The following is a 26,852-nucleotide window of genomic DNA, read 5'->3' on the forward strand; positions in this document are numbered from 1 at the left end:
CTTTTCACACTTACAGCCATTGCAGTATCCTTGTGGTCATGTAATCAAAATTCGGATGCTTGACAACTGGCATGCATTTATGACTGTTGCAATGTCCCGGGGTCATGTGATCATCTTTTGCGACCTTCTGACAAGCAAAGTCAATGGGGAAGCCGGATTCACTTATCAACCATGTTACTAACTTAACAAATGCAGCGATCTGTGGCAAGAAAGATTGTAAAATGGGGTAAAATGCACTTAACAACTGACTTAGTTTAGTTTATTATATTTGTATACCGCCCTTCTCCCGAAGGACTCGGGGCGGTGAACAGGGCACATATAAAATACAAGGTACAAATGTTAAAAAAGAGAATTAAATACAAAGCCCGAGCTAAAACAATAAATAATAATGTAAAAAACCACAATAAAAAACCCCAACACATCCCCCATCAGGCCAGGCCGGCTTGTTCAAATAAATAGGTCTTCAGACCGCGTCGGAAGGAGTGAAGGTCAGGCGCCGTCTGGAGCTCAAACGGCAACCGATTCCATAAGTCCGGGGCGCCCACAGAGAAGGCCCTCCCCCTGGGGGCCACCAGACGACATTCTCTGACCGGAGGCACCCTGAGGAGGCCCTCTCTGTGGGAACGCACAGGGCGGAGGGAAGTTGACGCCAGCAGCAGGTGATCCCCGAGGTACTCCGGACCCATGCCATGTAGGGCCTTGAAAACCATTACCAAAACCTTGAATCTCACTCGGAAGACAACTGGCAGCCAATGCAGCTCACAGAGCAAAGGTGTAACATGGGAGTATCGGGAGACTCCCAACACAACTCTCGCGGCTGCATTCTGTACCAGTTGGAGCCTCCGAGTGGTCCTCAAGGGAAGCCCCATGTAGAGAGCATTGCAGTAGTCCAAACGAGAGGTCACGAGCGCATGAGTGACCGTACACAGGGCATCCCGGTCTAGATAGGGCCGCAACTGGCGCACCAGGCGAACCTGGGCAAAGACACTATATGGTCTTCCAAAGTAAGCCGCGAATCTAGGAGGACTCCCAAGTTGCGAGCCCTATCTACGACAACTGACTTGCTAAGCAGCAGGAATTTGGGGCTCAATGTGGTTAGAGTTAGGGTCAAGTCAAGGGCTACCTGTGGTGTGGGCTGTCTTGCTTACAAACTGAAACCAAAAGAAAGGAGCCTGAAAGTGATCCAATCTCATGGAGGAGAGTTGACGGAAGAAAGTGAAAGGGTATTTTTTAATTATGAATTAAAGAGTTCAATCCTATGTCAGAAAGCATGAACTAGGGCAGGGGTAGGCAACCTTGGCTCTTTTATGACTCATGGACTTCAACTCCCAGAATTCCTCAGCCAGCCATGCTGAGGAGAAATGGAGAGGTTTCCATGCTGAGCCTCACTGGCTCAGGAATTCTGGGAGTTGAAGTCCACGAGTCATAAAAGGGATCATAGTTCCCCCATGCTGGCTGAGGCATTCTGGGAGTTGAAGTCCACGAGTCATAAAAGGGCAGTATATAAATCCAATAAATCCAATAAAATAAATAAAAGAGTCAAGGTTGCCTACCCTGAACTAGGGTTTTATGGTTTTTTCGGAAAGTAGGAATCCATAAGTTACAACAGTTGTATATTTTACTAAAGCAATTGCAGATCATGGAAAAATATAGAGATGGGTTTTAAGAAACACTCTGAATAAAATTTCTCATCCATGATAAAAAAAAAGAAGATTCTGTTAGGTGCCATGAATGAATGGGTGGGAAGGAGAAGATAGTCCTTGACTTACGCTTGCGAGTGAGTCCAGAATTATTGCTGTAAGTCATTGCGGTCATTAAGCAAGTCATCAGGTGACTGTACTTGATTTTCAGCAGTCATTAAGCAAATGCGGCGGTCATTAAGTGGATAGGTTTTATCCAATGGGCATTTTTGGCCAGGCACTGGAAATAAATGCTGTAAATCAGAAAAAAAAAATGCCATAAATTGCAGTCACACGACCGTGGGAAACTGCAAAGAGTTGTAAATGCCAGCCAGGTGCCAATGGACCAAAATACAGAAGTCAAAAACCAGAAGGCAAGACAAGAAACAATGGATGGAAACTAATCAAAGAGAAAAGCAACCTACAACTAGGGGAACAAAATGCCTTCATAAATCGTGGCTGCTCCATCACTGGAGGTTTTTAAGAAGAGACTAGACCAGGGGTCTTCAAACTTGGCCCTTTTATGACTTGTGGACTTCAACTCCCAGAATTCCTCAGCCAGCTTTGCTTTGCTGGCTGAGGAATTCTGGGAGTTGAAGTCCACAAGTCATAAAAGGGCCAAGTTTGAAGACCCCTGGACTAGACAGTCACTCGACTAGAAGACCTCCAAAGTCCCTTTCAGCTCTATTCTATTCTAATCAAGGAGAGAAGCAACCTGGAATTAAGGAGAAAATTCCTAAAAGTGAGAACTATCAATCAGTGAAACAAATTTCCTCCAGATGCCTCAACCACTGGAGGCTTTAAAAAGACACTGGACAGCCATTTGTCAGAAACAGTATAGGTCTCCTGTGTGAGCAGGGGTTGGACTAGATCAGGGGTCTTCAAACTTGGCCCTTTTATGACTTGTGGACTTCAACTCCCAGAATTCCTCAGCCAGCAAAGCTGGCTGAGGAATTCTGGGAGTTGAAGTCCACAAGTCATAAAAGGGCCAAGTTTGAAGACCCCTGGACTAGATGGCCTCCAAATCCCTTCCAACTCTGTTACTTTTTACTGCCCTTGTCCCTCAAGAGACCCAACCCACAGTCTGAAAAACCCTGATGGGGGAAGGAAAAGGGGTTTTGCAAAGAACGTTGCCAAAGACAGCAAGGAATGGCCAAGGCTGAACAAAGTAAAGGAAATGCACAGCCATTCTGATGGAAATTAAAAAGAAAAAATACTTGGGAAGTTGATAAAAGAGAGCTCAACAAGAAGCCAGCAACAAAGAAAGTGGAATTAAAATTAGAAATAAAGGGGATGAAATGAAGTCAGGGAGTGCTGGAAGGAGTATGTTAGAGATTTGTAAGGAAATGATGGAAGGAAGGAAGGAAGGAAGGAAGGAAGGAAGGAAGGAAGGAAGGAAGGAAGGAAGGGAAAGAGAGAGAGAAAGAGAGAAAGAAAAAGAGAGAAGAAAGAAAAAGAAAGAAAGTCAAATGTTTAGAGAATATTTTTTTTAAATATTAAATCTGCAAATGTAAATGATGTAACTGGAGAACGTTCAAATCTGTGTTTATGGAGTGGCTGCCCAAACTCTTTTAACATGTCTATGAAAATTTCATATGCTTGACAATGGAGGTTACTGTTCCCTTAATCAAAAGGAATGACACCAAGAACAAATGTAAAACCACAGGGAGGGATTAGTTTGTTAAGTGTCCCTGGGAAGGCGTTTGGCAGGTTTTGATGGAAAAGGTTCCAGAGGTGACAATGTAAACCAACTGGGAAACGCAGGGGGGGGGGTTATGGTGGGCAGATGTGCCAGGTTTTATTTTGCTATGCTATGCTTTACTTTTTGGTCTCTGGGAGCAAAGCAATGCGTGGCTGTGAAAAGGGAACTTCAACATGTGCTGAATTAAAGAAACTGTAGGATGAAGTAGTGGAGATGAAGGTTGGAAAGTTAAAAATATAAGCTGAGGACTGGTTGGCTGTACTCATTAAAAGCCAACAGTACTTGATAGTACTTGATTACTTCATGATAGAATAAAGTGTGAGCATAGATGGAATGCTAAGTGAATGGATCGGCATTAAGCATTAAGGCAATAGATATGTGATATCCACTTAGTTGTTTAATGTATTTATAAACAAACATGTAAGGTATATTAAAGACATTAGGTATTTGATGTTGAAGGAGGTTAGAGGTTGGGAATGTAGTTGTGTATGCAGGCAATACAGTCTTCCCTAAACCAGTGGTGCCCAACCTTTTGGGCACCAGGGACCAGTTCCATGGAGAAAGGTTTTTTCCGTGGACCGGAGAGTGTGTGGTTTTGTGTGCTGCCTGCATCCCGTGGATGGGGCTTTGCTTGTTTGTGCGGACCAGTTGCTGGCATGCCACGGCCCAGTACCGGTCCATGGACTGGGGGTTGGGGACCCCTGCCCTAAACTCTGCTGAAGATGTTACCTAGCCTGGTAACAAAATGTTCAGAAACCAACTCACAAGAGCTCAGAGAACGAACTTTCACCTTCACAGTGTTGTTGGCTGAGAATCAGATGATTTGCAGAAAGTGTTATGCAACAAGGCATATGGAGGTGAGAATTAAGGTACGGAAAAAAAACAACCCAAAGGTAGTTGAATTTGTCAGGGAATTTTGAGTGAACAGTAAAAATGACAAAAACCTAGAGTAGATAAATGTTTAATAAAGAGAGGAAGATGGAAGAATGCATTTTAAGATGTGCAAATCATAGAATGACAGTCGGTAGCACGTGGTAAAACCCAAATACCAAAGAATATGAAACCAAGTGAAAATGGTTGCGTATAAAAACATGTTTGTGGCCCTTTTGCCTAATGGAAGTGAGATCTGGATGTATTGGGAGAAACTTAAAAGCTGAATGAAGTGGAAGGGGTTATTTAAGAACCGCTGGGGCAGGGGGGAAAAAGAGATAGGACCCAGAACAAATGGATTCTTAATAAATATGAGCAGGAAGTGAATAAGTCTAGTCTAGTGAAAAGAAGGACTGGGGTGACATGATAGAGGTGTTCCAATATTTGAGGGGCTGCATTAAAAAAAGGGGGGGGGGCTCAACCTATTTTCCAAAGCACCAAAGGTAAGACAAGAAACAATAGATGGAAACTTTTCAAGGAGAGAAGCAACCTTGAACCAAGGAGAAATTTCCTAACAGTGAAAACAATTAACCAGTGGCATGGCTTGTCTTCTGAAGTTGTAGGTGCTCCATCTCTGGAGGTTTTTAAAAAGAGATTGGACAACCATTTGCTTGAAATAGTATAAGGTTTCCTGCTTGAGTGGGGGATTGGACAAGACGACTTCCAAGGTCCCTTCCAACTCTTGTTATCCTGTTGTGTTCTGAACGCAAAAGTGAGGGACCAGTACATTGAGGTGGTTTGATCATGCACGGAACGAATGAGCATCAAATCACAAAACAACGATAGGAAGGTTGAGCAAATGGCTTGAGAGTCACTGAAAATCAAGCTTTGATAGAACAAAAGGCTGCCTTATCACTTGGGGTCCTCCTGTGAAAAACGGGATGCACATCTGGTTTGTTATCCTTTCCTTCTCATTATTTTAACCTCCTGCTCTAGACAAAAGATCTGGGATTCTCAGGTAACTTTCCACCCAAGTATTAACCAGATCTGACCTTAGCTTTTTTTCCAAAGTTGGTTAGATGGTGCCACCTGGGGGGGAAGAGAGAGATCTAAAAACCAAGTGGCCTCACAATCCTGAACCATCGCTGCTTGATCCCTCACAAAGCAGATGCCATTCAAATTAGACCTATCCATCCATACATTTGTACAGTAGTTAAAGTCACAACTGTCTCCTTCCCCTCGCGGAAAAGCCCCCAAAGAGGCGGAGGAAAGGATAAAACCCATCCTCAAAGGATCAGCGATGGGGGGGGGGGGTTTCATCTTTTCAACGCTTCTTTCCGGAGAGTGAATAGGCACAGGATCCTGTGCTCCCTTCCGCGAGGTTGCGAGCCACACTTTATCTTGCATCTCAGCTACTACACGCCCTTCTTTGCGCGTAGGAAAGCCGAGAGAGCAGCATTCAAATGTTAAAACGGTAGGTGAACTCGCCGCCTGCTTCTCCCTCCCCGCGCGTTATAAACCGAAGCAAGAAGAGCGAAGCAGAGTACGTATTCCGAACTTCTAAATCTGGATCTCCACTTGGTCCATTCTTAAATCGGTATCAGTTCAAACTTTTAATTGAGGCGCTGCGGTTTTACCTAAGGGGATACAGGTCTTCAGCCTAAAAGGAGACACGGCATCCCCCCCCTTTCTCTCTCTCTCTCTCTCTCTCTCTCTCTCTCACACACACACACACACACACACATCTTGTTCTAGAGCCTGACTCAAGTATGAATTTTAAAGGCAGCCGGGTTCATAAAACCCCGGACCAACAGCAACATAAGTGGTTTGGTTTCACGTGTGGGTGAGAACATGAGGTATGATGCTTCAGAAATTATCTTTCATCACAAGGAGTTATGGAGAACCCAGTCAATGTTGGTTTATTCCTAAGACATTATTAGGCCATGGCTCAGTGTGATTAAGTGAACCTCACTAGCCCCATGGAGCAAGCAGAAAAAGCACTCGGCTCAGTCGCCAATTTTCCTAGTTGTTACTTAAAATCAGTGTGTGATATCCCTAATAGTTATTTTGCCCGCTCAATTATCTCCGATTGTTGCAGACTGTCTGGTCAAGTCCCTGCGGGTTTTCAAAATCACTAATTTTGAAACACTAATACTTTATTACGTTTATACGCCGCCGGACTCCCAACCATCTCTAGAGACTTACTAGTTAAGGGATGAATTCCCAATTTCCGAATTTGAAAATCAACTGAGTTGCATTCACGGCATCCCAACAGCAGCCAGTGGTAAAGTGGTAGTGATGGGAAGAATCAGGGGACTCCTTTCCCATCTAATTAGGAGAGAACGCGAGACTTCTCGCTCACCTGCCAATATTTAACAGGAGCAACAGGTAACATGGCCGGTGGCAGGTAAGACAAGATGCTTGACTGTAAAATCAAGACCAGGAGACAAAAGGGGACTTCTGAATACCTGCAAACAATTATAATGCACGATTGGTTTCCTTGATTCGGGCGCTACAGTTGCACGACTCCCGCCTTCCGGCCCCTGGGGCTGATTTGCAAAGCCATCTTCAGACACACTTCACCCCACCCACCCCCGTTAGCCAGTTTCGTCCGTGAGATTAACGGCATTTTCATTATTATTATTATTTTTTTTAAAAAAAGATTCATCTTCCAACTGAAGGGTTCGCGAGCGTGTGAACGCGCAGGTGCGCGTGCCAACCACTCCCCTCCTCTAGCTGCTTTTGGAAATAAGGGCAGAGATTTTTTTTTTAAAAAAAAAGTGGTCGGGATCCATGTGCCCTGCTCAAGCATTACCCAGAGGGGCTGAGGGTGGAGGAAGGTTGTGTGTGTGTGGGGGGGGGGGGAAACGCATCGGTGCACTGCCTCCATACGCGACCGAAAGTTAACAAAACATTGACATCCTTTCTTTTTGCACCAGCCTCCATTCTGATAGCTATTTCGGGGGAAATGTGCTCAGGGTTCAACGGTGCCTGCCAACTTACTTGGGAGGAAGCCCTACCGGACTTAGTGAGAGGTGATAGAAGTAAAAAAAAAAAAAACTCCGTCCAGTCGAAAACCCACAGCGTTCTACTCTTAAGCAAAAAAAGGGGGGTGGGTGGGGAGGGCTTGTCCAGGGACAAACTTACTTAGCGAAATTTGCTCCCAAGTAGAGGATTGAACTAGAATCTGCACTTAAATTAGGACTTAACTAGATAGCTAGCAATGAAGGAGATGGGACGGTATCCGAGAAAGATAACACCCGTGTCGGAGGTGAAGATGTATTCGTATTGACGGCAGTGTTATCTCTACGGCAAAGTTAACCCTCCTTATTTGCGTTCGATGAAAGTTAACAGTAACCACACCGATCTTCACGTTTCAGAGATAACAAAAAGCGGATAAAATAAGGGAAGAGTACTTAATCCGTCGGTCGGGGGGGGTGGGGGGGGTGAGAAAAAAAAAGGAGGCTACTTTTAAGCAACGCCTCGACCGCCCCCCGCCCCCGGCAAAAGAGTTGGCGGTCGAATTTTGGCGTCCAAAAAACTTTCCAGCAAATCCAGGGACCCCGATAGAGGAGCTGTGGATTTGTATCGTATGCAAATACGCAAGCTGACGTAAGGGATCATGTGGGTTTTTGGTGTAGATCGCCACCACCGATCGGAGAGATTTTTTTTTTGATTTTTTTTTTATTTAAAAAAATCCTACTGTATTGCCTTTTTTTTTCTTTCTCTCTCTCTCTCTCTCTCCTAGAAGGGGGCGATTTGTAGAAAGTGAAAGTCCCGGACCGTCTCCTCGGCGTTCTAGAACGCGCAGCGAGAGTTCTAATTCGGGGGGGGTGAAAGTTCCGCGTCTCAGCGTTCCAAAGCTTGGATGGCAGGTAAGGAAAAACTTCGCCCTGCCTTCCTCCCTCTCGCCCGCCCCTCTTTTAAAAACACACACAATAAAAAAAAAATTTTTTTAAATTAAAAAAAAAAATACAGCAGCAGCAGCAGCGGCACCCTTCATGGGGAAAAAAAGGAAGCGGTTGGGATGCCTGGCCAAGCCAGATCGGGATATTCTTTTTTAGCCACATGGGATTTTCGCTGCTCTTGCGCTCGTCTTACCGAGCGATCCACTTTCGACCTAACTTTTTCCGCCCTCTCCCCGCTAAGGAAAAAAAAAAAGAAAAAAAAAGAAGCCTCCGCTTTTTTTGTTGTGTGTGTGTGTGTGTGTGTGAAGACTTCAGTTGGAAAGAAGAGGGGCGTGTAAGGGAAGAGCGAAAAGGCAGAGAATAGAATTCAAATTGGGGCAAAAAAAAGGCACGTACGGGAGGAGGAGGAGGAGGAAGAAGAAGGGAGGGTGGGGGAAGAAGGCTTTCTCTTTCTTCGCCTTCTCTAATCAACCGTAATCGACCGCCAAGTTTTTGAGGGGGGGGGGCGGGAGACAGAAAACGCCAAGGTCTCTCTCTCTCTCTCTCTCTTTTTTTTTTTAAAAAAAATATGTCTACGTTTCACTATGTCGACATCAGCAACACAAAATATGGCGTCCGCTTTGGAGAGGGCGTTACGTAGAGCCGAGAAAGACGATCTTGAAAATCCGAGGCTTGGGGAGGGGGGGGGGAGGAAGAAAAAAAAAAGGCACCCCCTCCTTCCGCCGCTCCCTCCCTCCCCCCAAACCCCCCCCCCGTGCGACACAGCTGCGATCGGGAGCTGAATTCAAAGCCAGCGGCGTTTGCGCTCTTCGAGGGGGGGGGGGCGTCCTGGCATAGCAAAGACACGGCAGAAAGCAGCGGGGGTGGGGGGCACTTTTCAGGCGACAAACGGGCAGAGATTTTGCATTGGGGTTTCCTTCCCCCACCCACCCACCCACCCCTCAACCCGGGCGATTTAGCTTTAAGGCAAAGCGCCGGCCTTTGTAACGCGCTGGCTTGCAATAGCGTCTCTTGCCTTCTTTCTCTGCCCCCCCCCCAACCGCCCCCGGCTGCAGAGAGCGCTAGAAATGGCAGGAGACGTTTTTGCATTTTACCGTTTTAAACCAGGCCGGTCCAGCTGTTCTTAGATTAGCAATATTTAAAAGCACATCTCCATCCGTTCTTTCCCCACCCCCTCTTTTCTAATTATCTTTCTTTCCCCCCCCCCCCCCAATACCCTTTTATCTGGCAGCTCATCCTCCCTCCTCCGTTCAGGTTCTCTTGCCAAATACCTGGTGCCTTCCAAACGCCCTGTGCAAAGCCAAAACCACAAAAAAAAAAGTTATTCCTAACGGTGGTTGGTTTCATTTCTCGTTTTGTTCCTGTTCCAAAGGTCTCCATAATCAGTGAAAAAAAAATAATCTTATTGAACGTGTTCGGGTCATGCCATCCCCTTTGGAAAGACTTCCAGGTTACGACGTGTCTGATTTTAATTCCCCCACCGCCACCATGAATAAGTTTTCTCTCCCTGAGGATCCTGCATGTATTGGTCCTACCCTATGGAGAGAAGGTAAATAACCCGAGATTCCCCTCCATCCCAGGTCGGAGCCGAGTGTGGGAGAGACCTATTTTCTAGGAAGTGAAATTGCTATTTGCTGAGACCTTCCACCTGACCGTTTTTTGACTTCAAAGCCATGTGAGGTTTTTGTGCCCTGCGCTACTTCCGGATCTTCTTTTGTTTGCTTGGTGTGGGAAAGCTGTACAGCTGGGTGGGTGGTTATCTTTTTTTTTAAAGGCACCAAGTCGTTTTGTGTGTGTGTGTGTGTGTGTGTGTGTTTGGTGTTTTTTCCCCTTAAGATTTCCAAAGGCCTCTTGTCACCTGCTGGGACAGAATCCGTGCGCAAGGCAGTTGAGCAGTTTCTGAAGCTGAGTGTGCATAACAGTTGCTTTGTAATAGAGTCTTTTCAGATAGTATCTTAAGTGGCTCCCACAAGGTCATGTTCTCCTCCCCCGCAAAATGTACCTTCCAGACATGGCAAAATGTACCTTCCAGACATGCTAGGGCTCCCAGCACAGCTGTAGCTTGAGGATAGAGTTTTAATATCCAGATCCTCAGAAGCAAGGTCCACAAGCAGTTTATACAGGTTCACAAGTAGAGGGAACCATGGAATCAAGTCTCTGTTCAACTGAAATTTGCATGCCTGCAAACAGCCCAGGACAGCAGTGATAGTAATAATAAAAACATCATGGACTTTTCAGTTCCTAGGTTCTGACTGAGTTTAGGCAACGTGCGTAAGTCGTAATGTTATATAAATGCAGCTAATGAGGTTTGGAAGCTATGGTTTATCATGTAGTATGTGCAGGCAACCAATCTTGGTTTAGTCAATAACCGTGAGTAAGCAAACAGTGACCTGATCCAATTTGTGGATCTTATCTTAAATCATATATATATTTGGCAAGATGTAGTCCAACCTTGTAGTTTTGACAGTGCTTTATAATAATTTGAATTTCACTGAACTGTCCTGAAGAGAAATACAGTACCTAATAGCATCTCCCATCTCTCCAACATTGGCATGGTGTTTTATTTTACTTTTATTTTATTATCTTATTTTACTTCATTTAATTTATATGTTGCCTCATATCAGACGAGTCTAGTTTTATTCAGCCTCTTCATAAACAACCTAGAGCAGTGTTTCTCAACCTTTGCAACTTTAAGATGTGTGGACTTCAATTCTCAGAATTCCGCAGAATAACTGGCTGGGGATTTCTGGGAGTTGAAGTCCACACATCTTAAAGTTGCAAAGGTTGAGAAACACTGACCCAGAGGATAGAGCAGAAGGGATGTTTATGACATTTGAGGATGACCTCAGACTAAGGGAAATAGCTACTACCTTACAGGACAAAATTAAACACACAAATACAGACCTGCAAGAGCTGGTTGGTGTTTGGTTGTGAGAAGGATCTAGATGAACATGAGGAAACTATGGTATGTAGCAGGCAGAAGGCCAGTGAACTCTTAGGCTACATGAACAGAAGCGTTGCCCCTGACTTGTGAGAGGTAATAGTGTCACTGTAGCTCTGTTGATTTGATTACTCTTGGGAGTGTTGTATCCAGTTCTGTACCCAAGAAACTTAGGGATGTATGAATGGGTTCAGAGGAAGAAAAGAGATCTGGAAACAGTGGTGGGATTCAGCCAGTTCACACCAGTTCAGCAGAACCAGTAACCAATTTTTTGTTGCCCAGGCCCAGAATGGACTTCCGGAAGCGGCATCCACACAGAGAACCGGTTGTTCACATATTTGAATCCCACCACTGTCTGGAAACCATGCTTTATGAAGAGTGAAAGGGCTTTGCAGGTTTAGAAAACAGAAGACCAATGGAATGTGATTGCAGTCGATCCAATGGGCAAACGACAGATGGATCTATTTTTAGAAATTGATAGCTGGAGAAAGACCAATAGATTGCAATTAAAAGCAATTCATGCTGCCACTTATGACAGTAAGAGCTGCTGAGCCATGGAGCTATGTAATATCTAGAGCAGGGGTGTCAAACTTGTCACATAACGTGACGTGTCGCAACGTATCGTGACTCTTTCCATTGCCTGCAAAGGGGTGGGCATGGCTTCGGTATGATGAAACCGGCCAGCGGGCCGGCAGTTTGACACCCACCCCCCTGATCTAGAGGATTGGGAGTTTTCGAAAGGGTGGCATCAGGATGTTACAGTTTTCTACACTAAGCAAGGGTTGAACTAGATGATCTCAAAACCCCTTCTAATTCATTCATTCTGTAATTCAGGTTCCAACCTTCTCCAATTCACTGTGCTCAAGAAGTATTCATTTTCATCTTCCTTAATTCCCAACTCATTGTGGTCTACGGCTTGATCCTTTCCAGACATATTGGAGTGTTTCTCATAGGGTTCCTGATTCAGAAAGAGTGACTTTAGCATTCTTAGGAATTGCTGTCAGCTCCTGAATTTTCCATTTGTCAAAAATAAATAGCTACACAACACCCTCTTGTATTACTGTATTTTTTACTTTTTTCAAACATTTTTCCATTCTAATTTCATTATGGTGGGATATAATTTAATAAAATTTTGCTGCTTTCAAGCTTTTTTTTTATTAAAAGACCTTTGACGTAAGTATTTCAGGATGTTTTGTAATTCACAGTGAATAAGGAAGGAAGTAATTAGAAATAAGTGCATAATGATCCTTATATAATTACAGCAAAAGTGATATGTACTATATTTTACCCTGTTCCTTTTCTGTGTTACCGCCTGCAGCTAAACAGATGAAGCAAGAACACAGTGTAGATAAGTTTGCTCATTTTTAATTACTTACTTGAAATATTGTACCTGCTTTTGTAAAAAAAAATCAGCTTCTGTGTGGTTTCAAAGACCCAAGAGACCCAAATAAACCATAAGCAGTTAAAGAACAGTATCAGGATCTGCATTAGCAAATGAAAAAGATGTCAGGTGATTTTAAAAATATCTACTGACATAAATAACTCTTCGGTTCTAGAATTGTTATAGCCTGTGGATATAAAAACAGGTCTTTTGACTGTGTGAAATAATAGTTTTCTCTTTCTTCTGTGTTGGGCAGACGGCATATCAAGTGTTCAGGTCAGGGCACCATATTTAAGGATTTAGACAAAGAAGTTTAGAGATCAAGACTGGATACTTATCAGATCAAAGATTGAGAAAAAAAAGGGAAAGTTGATATTTGAGAAGACCAAGAGAAATAGGAAATGCCATACCCTTCAAATATTTGAAGGCATACCCTTGCAGAAGACCAATGCATGTTCTTTTTTCATCCCAGAATTCTTCACTTATAGAAGATTTGGATTCCTTCATGGAATCTGGTTGATCTAAATGACTCCTCTAATTATTTGATTCTCTGATCTTTCAGAATTATGGTCTTATACTGGCTAACCAGATACTACTGAGAAGCCTATAGTAAGGCACAAGCACCTGTTACCATACGCTCATGTTAAAACTGCTTTTAACCAAGCAATTAGAATTGACCTGAATATACCTTTTCATTTCATTTCATTTTATTAAATTTATATGCCGCCCTTCTCCCTGAGGACTCAGGGCGGCTCACAACAATAAAAATTAAAAAAACAGAGTAAAAAAATTTAAAAGAGAATTAAACAATAAATACAAAATTACAAAACAATTTAACCCAGTAAAAGCCTAATTAAAAATCGTAGTCAGTCCAGGCCCGCTTGTTGGAACAACCACGTCTTCAGGTCACGGCGGAAGGACCGAAGGTCAGGGGCCATCCGCAGCTCTGGAGGCAGTTCATTCCACAGGGTCGGTGCGCCCACAGAGAAGGCTCTCCCCCTGAGGGTCGCCAGCCGGCATTGCCTGGCCGACGGAACCCTGAGGAGGCCGAATCTGTGGGAGCGAACCGGGCGATGGGAGGTTGACAATGGCAGCAGGTGGTCTCACAAGTACCCCGGGCCTAAGCCATGCAGGGCTTTAAAGGTTATTACCAGCACTTTGAATCGCACTCGGAGGGTAACCGGAAGCCAATGCAGCTCGCGCAGGAGTGGTGTAACATGGGAGTACCGAGATACTCCCATAAGCACCCGCGCGGCTGCATTTTGCACCAGTTGAAGCCTCTGGGTGCTCTTCAAGGGCAGCCCCATGTAGAGAGCATTGCAGTAATCCAGGCGAGAAGTGACGAGCGCGTGGGTAACCGTGCATAGGGCATCTCGGTCCAAAAAGGGGCGCAACTGGCGCACTAGGCGAACCTGTGCGAAGGCCCCCCTGGTCACAGCCGTTAGATGATCTTCCAAATTAAGCCGTGAATCCAGGAGGACACCCAAGTTGCGAGCCCTTTCTGAGGGGGGCAATACCTCCCCCCCCATCAAAAGCGATGGAACTTGTTGGACAATACAAGATGCCTGTATCCACAGCCACTCAGTCTTGGAGGGGTTAAGCCTGAGCCTGTTCCTTCCCATCCAGACCCGCACTGCCTCCAGGCACCGGGACATCACCAATATCTTCCACCAAAGATATTGTCATCATGACTAATAGCTATTGATTAGGACTGTAAGAACTAGACCAGGAGTAGGCAACCCAGAATTCCTGAGCCAGCCCTGCCGAGGGGAAAGGGAGAGGTTGCCATGCTGAGCTATGCTGGTTCAGGAATTCTGGGAGTTGAAGTCCACGAGTCATAAAAGAGCCAAGGTTACCTACCCCTGAACTAGACTGCAAAGTCTGGATCATCACTAGATGGAAGCAAAGAGCTAGTATTTTTAGTATCTTCTTGCTGTTATCTAGAGATTATCTACAGTTCTTCAGTCCAGATTAAGGAGAATTTTACTTGATTTTGTTACCCATCGTGAACATCTCAAATCCACTGTTAAAACCACTCAGTTTGGTAGCCATCAGTACATCCTATACCAGTGGTGGCAAACCTATGGCACGGGTGGGCACCAGCGCCATGCCTCGGGGGTGGCAAGTGTCCCTCTTCAACCAGCTGCCCCCCACAGGTGTCCCTCCCCACGAGCAACATTAAGGTGACCACACCCACCTTGGCCACACCCACCCTATTTTCCATGACCACCACAGCCACACCCACCCAGTAGGCCACACCCACCTGGCACCCAGTGATGGATAAGTGGGTTTTGGGTTGCAGTTTGGGCACCCGGTCTCTAAAAGGTTCGCCATCCCTGTCCTATACCATAGTAGCAAATTGCACCGATATTTGGGGACTTTATGAAGAATAATTACCTTTTTATCTGATATGAATGTCCCCTCTTCTTCCTCAGGAATATTCAGATGGGAGGATCTTGAACTCTGCCCCCCCCCCCCAAATTTGAGGATGGTCCCACCACCCCAAAGATTGCTGCCAGATTTTTTTTGATATCAGTAGCAGAAAAACGTAAACAAGTGGGAATAATCATATTCGCTGTCATTATAATTAAATTAAACAGCCTGGGTACCTTCCACTTTGATGGGTTCAACCCCAAGCTTGTCACACAAAGATAGAATGTGTCCTCAGGTTGCAAAATGTTGGCATCATGTGTTTTGAAAAGACAACCATACAAGATAGGCCAGGTCAGGAAACAAACTCCTTAGGAAGACTGGAAGTCAATTTAGATTGGTTCTAGCCACAGACTCTTGCAATCTATGTAACAAGTCAGGGAGGAGTCAGCCTGAGCTTCTTCTTCTTGATACCATCTTCCTTCCCAGGACCTAAGGAATGCTTCCATCCTTTTTGTTTATATGTAATAATGTCTGGTTTTTCTCCCCTCATCCCAGGTCACATCCAAGACTGTTTTAAAGAGAGGAAAAGCCTTCCCTACTGGTTTCTCTGTTCTGTACCTCTGAACAGTTTTCTGTGTTAGAGAGGTCTTGAACTTCTGCTTTGGTTGGTTCCATCAAAGGATTGTTGGTGAGGAAGGAGAAGGGGACAGAATGGTCCTTTCAAACAGTCAAATGTGGTTTCGAGTCTTGTTTAGCTAAAAAGAATGGGCTTCCTTAAGGGCCTTTGCCACCCATCGATGTAAAAATGAGCTAGTGAGGTGGCTTCAGGATTGTTAACATCCCTTCATCTACTTCTTAATTAAGTTCAGTTTTTTAATGTTTTGATTGATTAATTGTTAACCATGATGGTGATTTTAGGTAGATTGATTGTTTTAATTTGTTTAATTTTAAGGGGTGGCTAAAGTTAGAACAGGGACGTGGTGGCTCAGTGGGTTAGGATGCTGAGCTTGTCGATCAGATGGTCGGCAGTTTGGCGGGTCGAATCCCGAGTGCCGTGTAGCAGAGTGAGCGACTGTTACTCGTCCCAGCTTCTGCCAACCTAGCGGTTTGAAAGCACGTAAAAATGCAAGTAGAAAAATAGGGACCACTCGGGTGGGAAGGTAACAGCGTTTTGTGCGCTTTTGGCGTCTAGTCATGCCAGCCACATGACCATGGAGGCGTCCTAGGACAAGCGCTGGCTCTTCGGCTTTGAAACGGAGATGAGCACCGGCCCCTAGAGTCGGAAACGACTAGCACGCATGTGCGGGGGAACCTTTACCTTTACCTAAAGTTAGAGCCTCTTGTTTTGCAAGATGGGCAACCGTATAAATCGGAAGGAAGGAAGGAAGGAAGGAAGGAAGGAAGGAAGGAAGGAAGGAAGGAAGGAAGGAAGGAAGGAAGGAAGGAAGGAAGGAATAGACAGCTAGATATATGCCACCATAGTAAAGTTTGAGAAGGACTATAATCAGTCATCTGTCTAAGAGGTTCTTGTATGCTTATCAGAGAAACAGATCTTTCATGCTTCTAAGATGCCTATTGATATTTAAGTAAGTCTGTGGTACCTTAGAATATTAACACAGCCTAGAAGCAGTGATATATAGGGCATGAGGTTTCACACTTTTTGTTTGTTTTCAAGGATCCTGGTGATTTAATTAGCACTCTGGGGGGTAGGAAAAGGGAAGGCTCTTTTGCCATTTGTGCTCTGACAGTTGCCTAGTCAGAATCCTCAGGTCCAAAGTGCCATTTTCCCCCTCCTTTTGGCAGATAAGTGAAATGATCTCAGAAGGTACTTCTAGCATACAAATTTACAAACACACACACACACACACACACACACACACACAGAGAGAGAATGTAGAGAGGTGCACCATACAAGGTTGATTGGGTTTGGCAAAAGCCAGCACTTTAAAAAAGAAATGAACAAATTTATAATCAGATAAATCCTAAGCTATCTTCTACCAGGGCTAACTTGCACATATGAATCCAGCAGTAAAATTAATTGTGAACTGTAGGAGAAAGATCTCCTAAAATCAGCAGACCAGGAGATGTCCTCAGATACCTCTTGGAAGACCAAATGTAAAGGATGGCTCCTATCTGCTCTTGTTCCTAAATAATATGTATTTCCAGACATTGGCTCAGTGTCCATGTAACAATAAAAGTACTTGATCTTGTGATAGCAAACCCCGCCTCAAATTTTGGACTCTTCTCTAATACAGGTTGAGAACAGAACCTTCTTTCCATTCAGACCAACATGATGTCCACTCCAACATGATGAGGGTGTTCTCTCCACATTAATATGTGGTATTGCAGGTGTACAGAGTTCTAGGGGGATATGAGAACAAATTACAAGTATAGAAATAGTGTAAACTTGATAGGTAGTTCCACTGTCTTTTTAAATAATTGAATTGAACAGCTATTGAACTTAAGAGACAAGCACACAGAACAATTTTTTGTGTGTGCAGTAGAGGTAGTCCTCAACTTACAACTGCTCGCTTAGCAGCCATTCAGAGTTACGACTCGCCTACAAAAAAAGAGAGTTACAACCCAGTTCCAATAGTCAGCCCCTCCATGTGGTCACATGACCCACTTTGGGCCCTCAGCAACATGGCTGCATTACAGCTATTTGTAGCATCCCGTGGTCATGTGACTGTTTTATGATGGTTTCGCTGAAAACCGTAAGTTATTTCTGGTTTTCAGCAGAACCGAGCTGTAGCACAGGGATCCCTAACCCCCGGTTCGTGGACCAGAACCGGGCTGTAGCAAGTCAGAAACGGCCACGCAAACAGGGCCCCATCTGTGGGATGCAGGCAGCACACAAAACCACACCCCCTCTGGTCTGCAGAAAAATCTCTCTCCACGGAACCGGTCCCTGGTGTCCAAAAGGTTGGGGGCCACTGCTATAGCAAAGAATGGGTCCATGAAGGTCCATGGTGCTTGCTCAATGGATACCACTAAAAAGTTCACAAAATTGGGTTGATCTCATGGCCGACCCCATATCTAGCCATCACAACATATGACCATAATGGGCAGTCATATGTTGAGGACCACCTGTGAGTAAACTACAGTAGAGAGAAACAGCAAATATTCCATTAATGTACGCCAACTTCCTTCATTTTGTTTGTTGTTTTTGCAGGACATGTCACTGTTGGAATTTGTCCATTTTTGCTGCCTAATGCTGTGATGTGACTTCAGCCTCTCCGCAGCCTTGGGTAGCAGGGTTAAGACTGGAAGCAGGAGCATATGTTTCTATTCCTGTGTGTTTCTGTTTCCACCCTTAATATATTGCAGATAAATTACACTGCCAAAATCAACTATGTGCATAAATACAGCTCCACCACACTGTTCTCTTTCAGAATAAGCAAAATGCAGGGAAAGAGTGAGCGATAGTAATCGAAAGAAAGTACAGGTAATCGTCAAGTTACAAACACAATTGGGACCGGCATTTCTGTCGCTAAGCAAGGCAGTTGTTAAATGAGATGCCTGATTTTTTTATCACCTTTCCATGACACAATTGTTAAGCAAATTAGTGCAGTTGTTAAGTGACACATGGTCATTAAGCAAATCTGTCTTCCCTCTCTGACTTGGCTTGTTGGAAGCCAGCTGGGAAAAGGTCATGGACATAGATCACATGACTTCAGGACTCTGCCACCATTGTAAATACATGCCAGTTGCCTGGCACCTGAATTTTAATCATTTGACCATTGGGATGGTGGCACAGTCATAAGTGTGAGGACTGGTCCCTGAAATTAGGTGCCATCCTAATTTCAGATGGCCGCTAAACAAATGGTTTTAAGTCAAGGACTTCCTGTAAGGTAGCAAGGAAAGGATATGTAGCAAATCTACCGTAGTTCAAACTGATTCTATTCACCACAGCTCTCCATACTTCTCTGGCCTTGGCATCAGAGTTTGACTTCTAACTTGAGTTAGTTGAGGCTTTCACATAAAGCTAATTAGTAAAGACTGAGAAAGTATAACCTTTCTTGCATCTGTACCATGTTGGTGGTTAGGACAGTGCTTGTCCATTTTACCAGTAAAATGTATATCTGCAAAATCCATATACTACTACAACTCTCAACCTAAGATATGCAGATGATACCACTCTAATGGCAGAAAGTGAAGAGGAACTAAAGAGCCTCTTGTTGCGAGTGAAGAAGGAGAGTGCAAAAGTTGGGTTAAAACTAAACATTAAGAAAACCAAGATCATGGCATCTGGCCCTCTCAATTCCTGGCAAATAGATGGGGAAGAAATGGAGGTAGGGACAGATTTTATTTTCCTGGGCTCCAAGATTTTCAATTTTGCAATTTTATTAAACTTATATACCTTATTTTATTAAACTTATATACTTAAGATCACTGCAGATGGGGATGCAGCCAAGAAATTAAAAGACACTTGCTCCTGGGGAGGAAAGCCATGGCAAACCTAGACAGCACAGTAAAAAGCAGAGACATCACCCTGCCAACAAAAGCACGTATAGTCAAGGCTATGGTTTTCCCATTTGCAATGTATGGCTGTGAAAGTTGGATCATAAGAAAGGCTGAGCACCAAAGAATTGAGGCCTTTGAACTATGGTGCTGGAGAAGACTCCTGCGAGTCCCTTGGACTGCAAGGTGATCAAACCGGTCAGTCCTAGAGGAGATCAACCCTGACTGCTCTTTAGAAGGCCAGATCCTGAAGTTGAAACTCAAATACTTTGGCCACCTTATGAGAAGGAAGGACTCACTGGAGAAGAGCCTAATGCTAGGAAAGGTTGAGGGCAAGAGAAGAAGGGGATGACAGAGAATGAGGTGGCTGGATGGAGTCACTGAAGCAGCAGGTGTGAGCCTAAATGGACTCCAGAAGATGGTAGAGGACAGGAAGGCCTGGAGGAACCTTGTCCATGGGGTTGCGATGGGTTGGACACGACTTCACAACTAACAACAACTACTACTACAACTCTCACTGCCATGATCTTTAACTGGGGGAAACAGTGCCTCATAGAACAACAATTTTTGAACCAAGGTACCTCAGATGGACTAAGTTACAGAATGTGTCTAATATCTGAGACCCATAACTCCCAACAGAATGAAATTTGGAAAAGTTTTAACCGCTTCAGTGCTACTGGCTGCTGATGCCCTGCTGGGCTGATTTTTATTTTTAACATTCCAAGACAGTTTCCCAGCCAATCTCATAATCCCTCACCCTCTCCTCCACCCAGCAGCCACATACAGGGCAGGTGGAAGAAGGAAGGAAGGAAGGAAGATTTCTGATGCTGCCTGCCAGATTCCCACAAGTAAACTCAATGGGGAAGCCACCAGGAAGTCAGAGATTCCTCTGCTATCACTGTTTTTTTGCCCACCCGTGGGCATTCTGTTTCTTTGTTTAGATAAGGAAATATCTCTGAAACAATGACCTAGCAGGTCACAAGTTGTCTAGTAAGATATTAAATCAACTTTTTTGCCTCTGTATTTCATTACCATAGCTGATTCAGAAGCATCAAATAGTTCCAAATTAACTACCCCTACCTTTGAGCAACACACTCCTAGCTTTACAGCAAGCCTAGGCTCAGTGTTTCCAAACGAAAGCATTGCAGAGTGCCTGCCATCTGCCTGAAACTCAATGCGAACAGCAGTTACGAAACGAGATGTTCCAAATTGGAAACGCAGCAGGGGACAAGTGGCTGAATCAGGTCTCATGAATATAACTTAAGTAGAAAGCCGTAACGGATGTGCCTACAGGCTCTGCTCTGGCTTGAAAACAAGAGTTTCTTGGCCCCTGGCTGGGTAGAAATGCTGACCTAGATAAGATAGCTGAAAATTAATTTCACATTTCTAAAAAGTTTCCTACTGCACCTACTTAGTGCAGTTGAACAGATCGTTTGTAAAAAAAAGCCAGGTTTAAAAAGATGGCATCTCAGCCCTGAAAAATAGATCAGACAAGTAGGTTGCACAGTGTTACACAGGGAGGAATGTTTTCCTTGCCTCAGTAGTCTTATACTTAACTGCAAATTGTTGTCCTGAAGATTGTTACTCCCCTGTCCAGTTGTGGAAGATGAGTGGTGGAGGGGGGCACAGAGAGGAGAAGAATTAGCAAAAGTAATCCTTCTGTGAGAACATATTGGCTGATTTACAGGTTGTCCTCGAATTATAACAGTTTAATGACCGTTTGAAGTTACAACAGCACTGAAAAAAGTGACTTGTGACTGTTTTTCACACACAACAACCCATTTGGCATCCTCATGATCATGGGATCAAAAGTCACATGACTTTGCAGTGCCCCGGGGGGGGTCACACGATCCCCCTTTGCGACCTTCTGACAAGCGAAGTCAATGGGGAAGCCAGACTCACATAACAACTGTGTTACTAATTCAACAATTGCAGTGATTTGCTTAACAGCTGTGGCAAGAAAGGTCGTAAAGTGGGGCAAAATTCACTTAACAACTGTCTCGCTTAACAACAGAATTGTTGGGCTCAACTGTGGTTGTAATTCAAGGACTACCTGTATTTTATTTTATTTTGGAAATGCAACCGAGTGTTCCAGGCTGGAAAAGGGCTGCTAGTTTGGGCTATTTCATGCCTTATTTCTCAAGTTAAGCCTATCAAAGGCTTATTTAAGGTAATAATTCACTGCTTTCTTTTTAAAAGTGGGAAAGTGCACTGCTGCAATTTGGAGATTTGTGATCTTGGGGGTCCCTGAAGAAGGAGCCATGGCTTTAGGGGAGATGCAAAGAAAGCGTATAGTAGAGGCTGGTTCCCATATTGAAATTATTGGTTTTGTCTACAGTAAAAGCATCAGCCTTCTCTAGAGAAGAAGAAAATATCCTGAAAGTATTAGGAGACTGTTGTAGAAACAAACAGCTGCAAACGTCTCCATTACCAGTGCAAAGAACTGCCAAGTTGTGGTACGTAGGGAAGCAGCTGGAAAGAAAATAAAAGAGATCTCCACTATTCGTGTACTTTGAAAATGTTGTCTGGGAAGTAATTGCTGGAATTCCTTTAACACCATCCATTTCCAAGTTGTAGCAAAGACAGTCTTGAGAAGGGTGTTTGGAAGAGAAAGACTTTAGGTCAGGGGTGTCAAACTGCCGGCCCACAGGCCGGACGTGTCATCGGGAAACCACACCCACTCCATGGCCGGCCATGGCAAAAAAGCACCGATACGTTGCGCAACGTCACGTGACGTCGCGAGTTTGACATGTCTGCTTTAGGTGAACACCAGAGAGCTTAACAGGATGAGAAGTACTCTAAGGCCTTAATTTTAATGTGATTAGGCACAGTGCATGGAAAAGGAAAGAATTTGTCCCTGAATATAACAGAATAACAGAGTTGGATGGGACCTTGGAGGCCTTCTGGTCCAACCCCCTGCTCAGGCAGGAAACCCTATGCCATTTCAGACAAATGGTTGTCCAATCTCTTCTTAAAAACCTCCAGTGTTGGAGCACTCACAACTTCTGGAGGCAAGTTCTTCCACTGATTGTTCTCACTGTCAGGAAATTCTTCCTTGGTTCTAAGTTGCTTCTCTCCTTGATTAGTTTCCACCCATTTTTTCTTATCTTGCCTTCTGATGCTTCAGAAAATAGGTTGACACCCGACCTTCTTTATGGAAGCCTCTGAGATATTAGAACACTGCTATCATGTCACCTCCCCCTAGTCCTTCTTTTCACTAGACTAGACATACCCAATTCCTGCATCCACTCTTTATATGTTTCAGTCTACAAGTCCCCTAATCACCTTTGTTGCTCTTCTTTGCATTTTTTGTGGAGCCTCAACATCTTTTTCACATTGTGATGATAAAGCACCATTTAGTATCTGGAGCAGATTATAACTTCATCCTGTTCAGTGGATACAAAGACAGCTTTTATCAATTTGGTGCCTTACCAATGGGTCTCCAAAAATCTCCCATAAATGTAGTCCTCGACTTACAACCACAACTGGGACCCAAATTTCGGTTGCTTAGCAAGTCACTTGTTAAGTGGGTCATGCCCAGACTTACAACCTTTTTTGTCAAGGTTGTTAAGCAAATCAGTGCAGTTATTAAGTGAATTGTATGGTCGGTGAGCGAATCTGTATTTGAATTTGCTTGTCAGAAACCACTGGGAAGGTTGCAAATGGCAATCACATGAGCCCAGGATGCTACAGCTTCATAAATACATGCTGGTTGCCAAGCGCTCAGATGTTGATCTCGTGAGCATGGGGATGCTGTGATGGTCATAAGTCACAAGAGGACCGGTCCTAAAGTCCCTTTTTTTAGTGCTGTTGTAACTTTGAACGGTCGCTAAACAAATGACTGTAACTCGAGGACTGCCAGTAGCCAGTCTTCGATATAGATTTTGCAGATACACGTTTTACTGGTAAAAACGAAATCTTTGCTTCCGAAGTTCTTTGAATGCTTTGCAGGTGTTTGAACACTGAGCTGATATGTGCAAACCACTGTATGTATGGCTTTTGACCGCCTATCTCTAAGCCTTGCAGGCATCTGGAACTGGTAGCTCTCCAATCATTAATCCCTTTCTGAGATTATTTAAAGCCAGATTCTTACAAGTGTGTCTCTCTGGCAGCCCAGTTCATAGCGGATTCCCAGAGCTGATTCCTTGTTTTAAAGTCAGCAATCTGCATTCACAAATGCTTACTGTTTTTTATCTTCAGGGGCTGCTGTTTGCAGAGCGAAGGGCTGCGCTCAGTCCCTTTCTGGCCAATTATTTAAACAATATCTTCTCCCCCTAAAATGAGGTACCTTGCTGAACAAGCCAGTGGTTTGTGGGTGCTTTGCATTTTATTTGAACTCTTCTGCGCTCTCTCTGAAGCAGAGAAAAAAACGAGGAGTGTAACAAGGCCTTAACCCCCAGCAGATCACACTGTAAGAACAAGCTGTGCTCTGATTTAGACACCTTAATCTCTCGTTCAGCAACGTTGTGCTAATGCAAGAATTGTGTCATCTAGTTAAGCTAACTGGAGAATCCTCCGTTGCACATGAAATTGGCAGTTCAAAGTTTTTGTTACAAAAGGAATCATTTGAAAGCCGAGCTGAGGTGTGTGCGCTGCATGCCAAAAATCCATATCTACTTGAATACCTGGGATTAAGATTTGGGAAATAATATCTTGGTGAATGGTTGCTACTCAGACCAGAGGGAGGTGTCTTTCCAGGCCAGGGGTGGGCAACTACTGATAATCCCCGAGTTACGAGCGTTCACTTAGCGCTTGTTCGAAGTTACGCAATAAGCGCCCCCTATTGTTTACAACAGGGGCCTTCAAACTTGGCCCTTTTATGACTTGTGGACTTCAACTCCCAGAATTCCTCAGCCAGCGTGCCTGGCTGAGGAATTCTGGGAGTCGAAGTCCACAAGTCATAAAAGGGCCAAGTTTGAAGGGCCCTGGTTTACTACAAGGAAGTCCTGAAATTACGAATTTTGCAGCTCCTTACAATGACTGCAGAGGCTCTGCAACTTTCACCCAATTTCCTCCCCCTGCCCCCTAAAACTGCTTCCCCCTCCCTTCCTGCTGTGCCGGACTCACTTACCTTGTAAAGATCTGTCTCGTGTCTGCTGCAGTTTCTTTGCCTTCGAGGGAGAGGAGAGTCGATGGAAGCTCCTGGGCGCCGTAAAATCACGTGACTTCAGGCACCCATCCTCTTCTGCCGAAAATGAGTGCTTGAACTCTCACGAGATCACAGACCCCAGAAACTTTCAATCTCGGTACGAAAAGCGTTTGCGGTGCCTGTCTCCTGCTCCTCCCTCCCCCTCCCCAAACTCCTTTCTGCCGCCACCGGAACACTTTTTGCCCGGATAGAGAACTGATGGAGACTGGAAGCTTTATCTGCCTGCAAATGGGGCAGTTGGAAACAGATTCACTCTTGTTTCCAAGCCCCCATTTGCAAGAAGATGAAGCTTTCAGTCTGTTGTGATTCCGTGCCAGCTTGTGATCCCGACAGCTGAGTCCAGGGAATCAGAGGAGGAGGGGCCTGGGGAGCCATCAGAGTCGGAGGAAGGCTGTGATGAGTTATAAGACTTACAGAGTGAGGAAGAACTTGGCCCCTCCACTCATGGTCAAGCTGAAAGCCAGCTGTGCTGTGAGGCTGAGTCAGACTCGGGGGAAGCACAGCTGGAAGACCTCAGAGACGCTCGTAAACGTAGACAGGTCACATGAGTAAATCAGAGGGAGGCAATGGGGCGACTCCAGGGGAGAAGGAGAAAGCAGTGAAAAGCCACGCCTTGGGGGCTGCGTAAGAAAAAGGGAATGTGTGGGCAGGGCTGGTTGCTGGAGGCAACCATTTGCAAAGAACTTCCGTGTCAAGAGATGATGGTCTATTTATTTTACCAGTGAGTTATTTCCTGTTTTGGCTCATGCTCCGTTTTGTTTGTGGACAAGGTCTGTAACTCCAATAAAAAGGGTTTATTTTTCCAGTCTACTGTTACAAGAGGAGTTGCCTTTTGAAGTAACAAGGACCTACGTAGTCTGGGACAGAATACAGTCTCCCTCTGGGCAAAAAGTGTTTGGGCGCCTATGGGGCGCTTGGGAGTGGAGCGATTCACTCTATTTCCAAGTGTCTCGTAGGTGCCCAAATATTTTTCACCCAGAGGGAGACTAGAAGCTTCATCTGCTTGCAAATGGGGCACTTGGTAATGGAGCAATTTGCTCCGTTTCCAAGTGTCCCATTTAGACGAAGCTTCCAGTCTCCATCAGTTCTCCGTCTGGGACAGGGGTAGGCAACCTTGGCTCTTTTAGGACTCGTGGACTTCAACTCCCAGAGTTGGCTCAGGAATTCTGGGAGTTGAAGTCCACAAGTCATAAAAGAGCCAAGGTTGCCTACCCCTGGTCTGGGCAAAAAGTGTTCGGGTGGTGGCAGAAAGGAGTTGGGGTGGGGAGGAGCAGGAGACAAACACTTTTCATGCCCAGGATCTTCCATCGACTCTCCCTCTGGGGCAAAGAAACAGCGGCAGAGAGGAGGCAGATGTTTGCAAGGTAAATGAGTCCGGCACAGCAGGAAGGGAGGGAGAAGCATGAGGTATCTTAGTGCAGAGGTCCCCAACCTTTGGGGCACCAGGGACCGATTCCGTGGAGAAAGGTTTTTCTGCAAACCGGAGGGGGCGTGGTTTTGTGTGTTGCCTGCATCCCACAGATGGGGCTTTGCTTGTTTGTGTGACCCGGTTGCTGGCATGCCATGGCCCGGTACTAGTCACAGACCAGGGGTTAGGGACCCCTGTCTTAGTGGATCGGGGAGGCCTTGACCTGTTCCATCACTAGCCCCTCCCCCCATGGCCTTCCCCACCCTGAGATACCTCATGTGCACTTAACGAACCACACATTTGGCTAACGAATGCGTGGGCGAACGCAGGGAGTGATCTCATTCCAAGAACAAGATTCACTCCTACGAATCCTCGAGTTACAAATGGAATGGGCAGACTCCACTCCATTCGTAATTCAAGGACTACCTGTATAGCAGCATCAGTAACATCTTCAGCGGAGTCTAGGGGATGTCTGTGTCCGTGTTGTTCTGGTTATAAGGGCTTTGTGTGGTCAGTCTGGGTTTTGGCAGAATTAGATTGCCAGCAGATGTCAGAATCACTGAAATTTCCCGTTATCGCTACAGGTGGTCCTCAGTTAACCACGGCCCCATTTAGCAACCGTTCAAAATTACAGTGGTGTTAAGTACCAGTCCTTGAACTCACACCTTCTGCAGTACCAATTATTGAACTTAGACCTTCTGCAGTGTCCCCACAGTCACATAATTGCCATTCTAGCACTTCACAACCTTGCAACATTGTAACCTCAACCTTGCATGCACTAACCTCTTGTTAACTGACTTTTGGTTTGCATTAAATGCGACCTGGTAGGTTTTGCACTACATTGAATATCACATTATTCCAATTCACATTGACCACGTCCTTTGTTGTTCGTGGGGACCCTGGTGCCCTCCGTGCTTGATTTTTTTTTTGCAAACATTTCATTACCAAACTAATATCATTAAGAGTGCACTGATGATGTT

At 44.8% G+C, this 26,852-nt stretch overlaps 1 long non-coding RNA gene across 2 annotated transcripts; it reads left to right on the plus strand.

Moving 5' to 3' along the window:
* The first annotated feature begins 7,634 nt into the window (after nucleotides 1–7,634).
* LOC310637462 lies at nucleotides 7,635–8,204 on the plus strand. Of its 2 annotated transcripts, none has more exons than XR_014491928.1 (2): nucleotides 7,635–7,875; nucleotides 8,000–8,204. It is a non-coding gene; the product is annotated as an uncharacterized lncRNA (long non-coding RNA). The 2 variants fall into 2 exon arrangements; XR_014491929.1 differs by having other exon boundaries at nucleotides 7,635–7,863.
* Nucleotides 8,205–26,852: the final 18,648 nt, after the last annotated feature.

The sequence above is a fragment of the Vipera ursinii genome (genome assembly GCF_947247035.1).
Source record: "Vipera ursinii genome assembly, chromosome: 3".
In the NCBI taxonomy this organism is placed as follows: Eukaryota; Metazoa; Chordata; class Lepidosauria; order Squamata; family Viperidae; genus Vipera; species Vipera ursinii.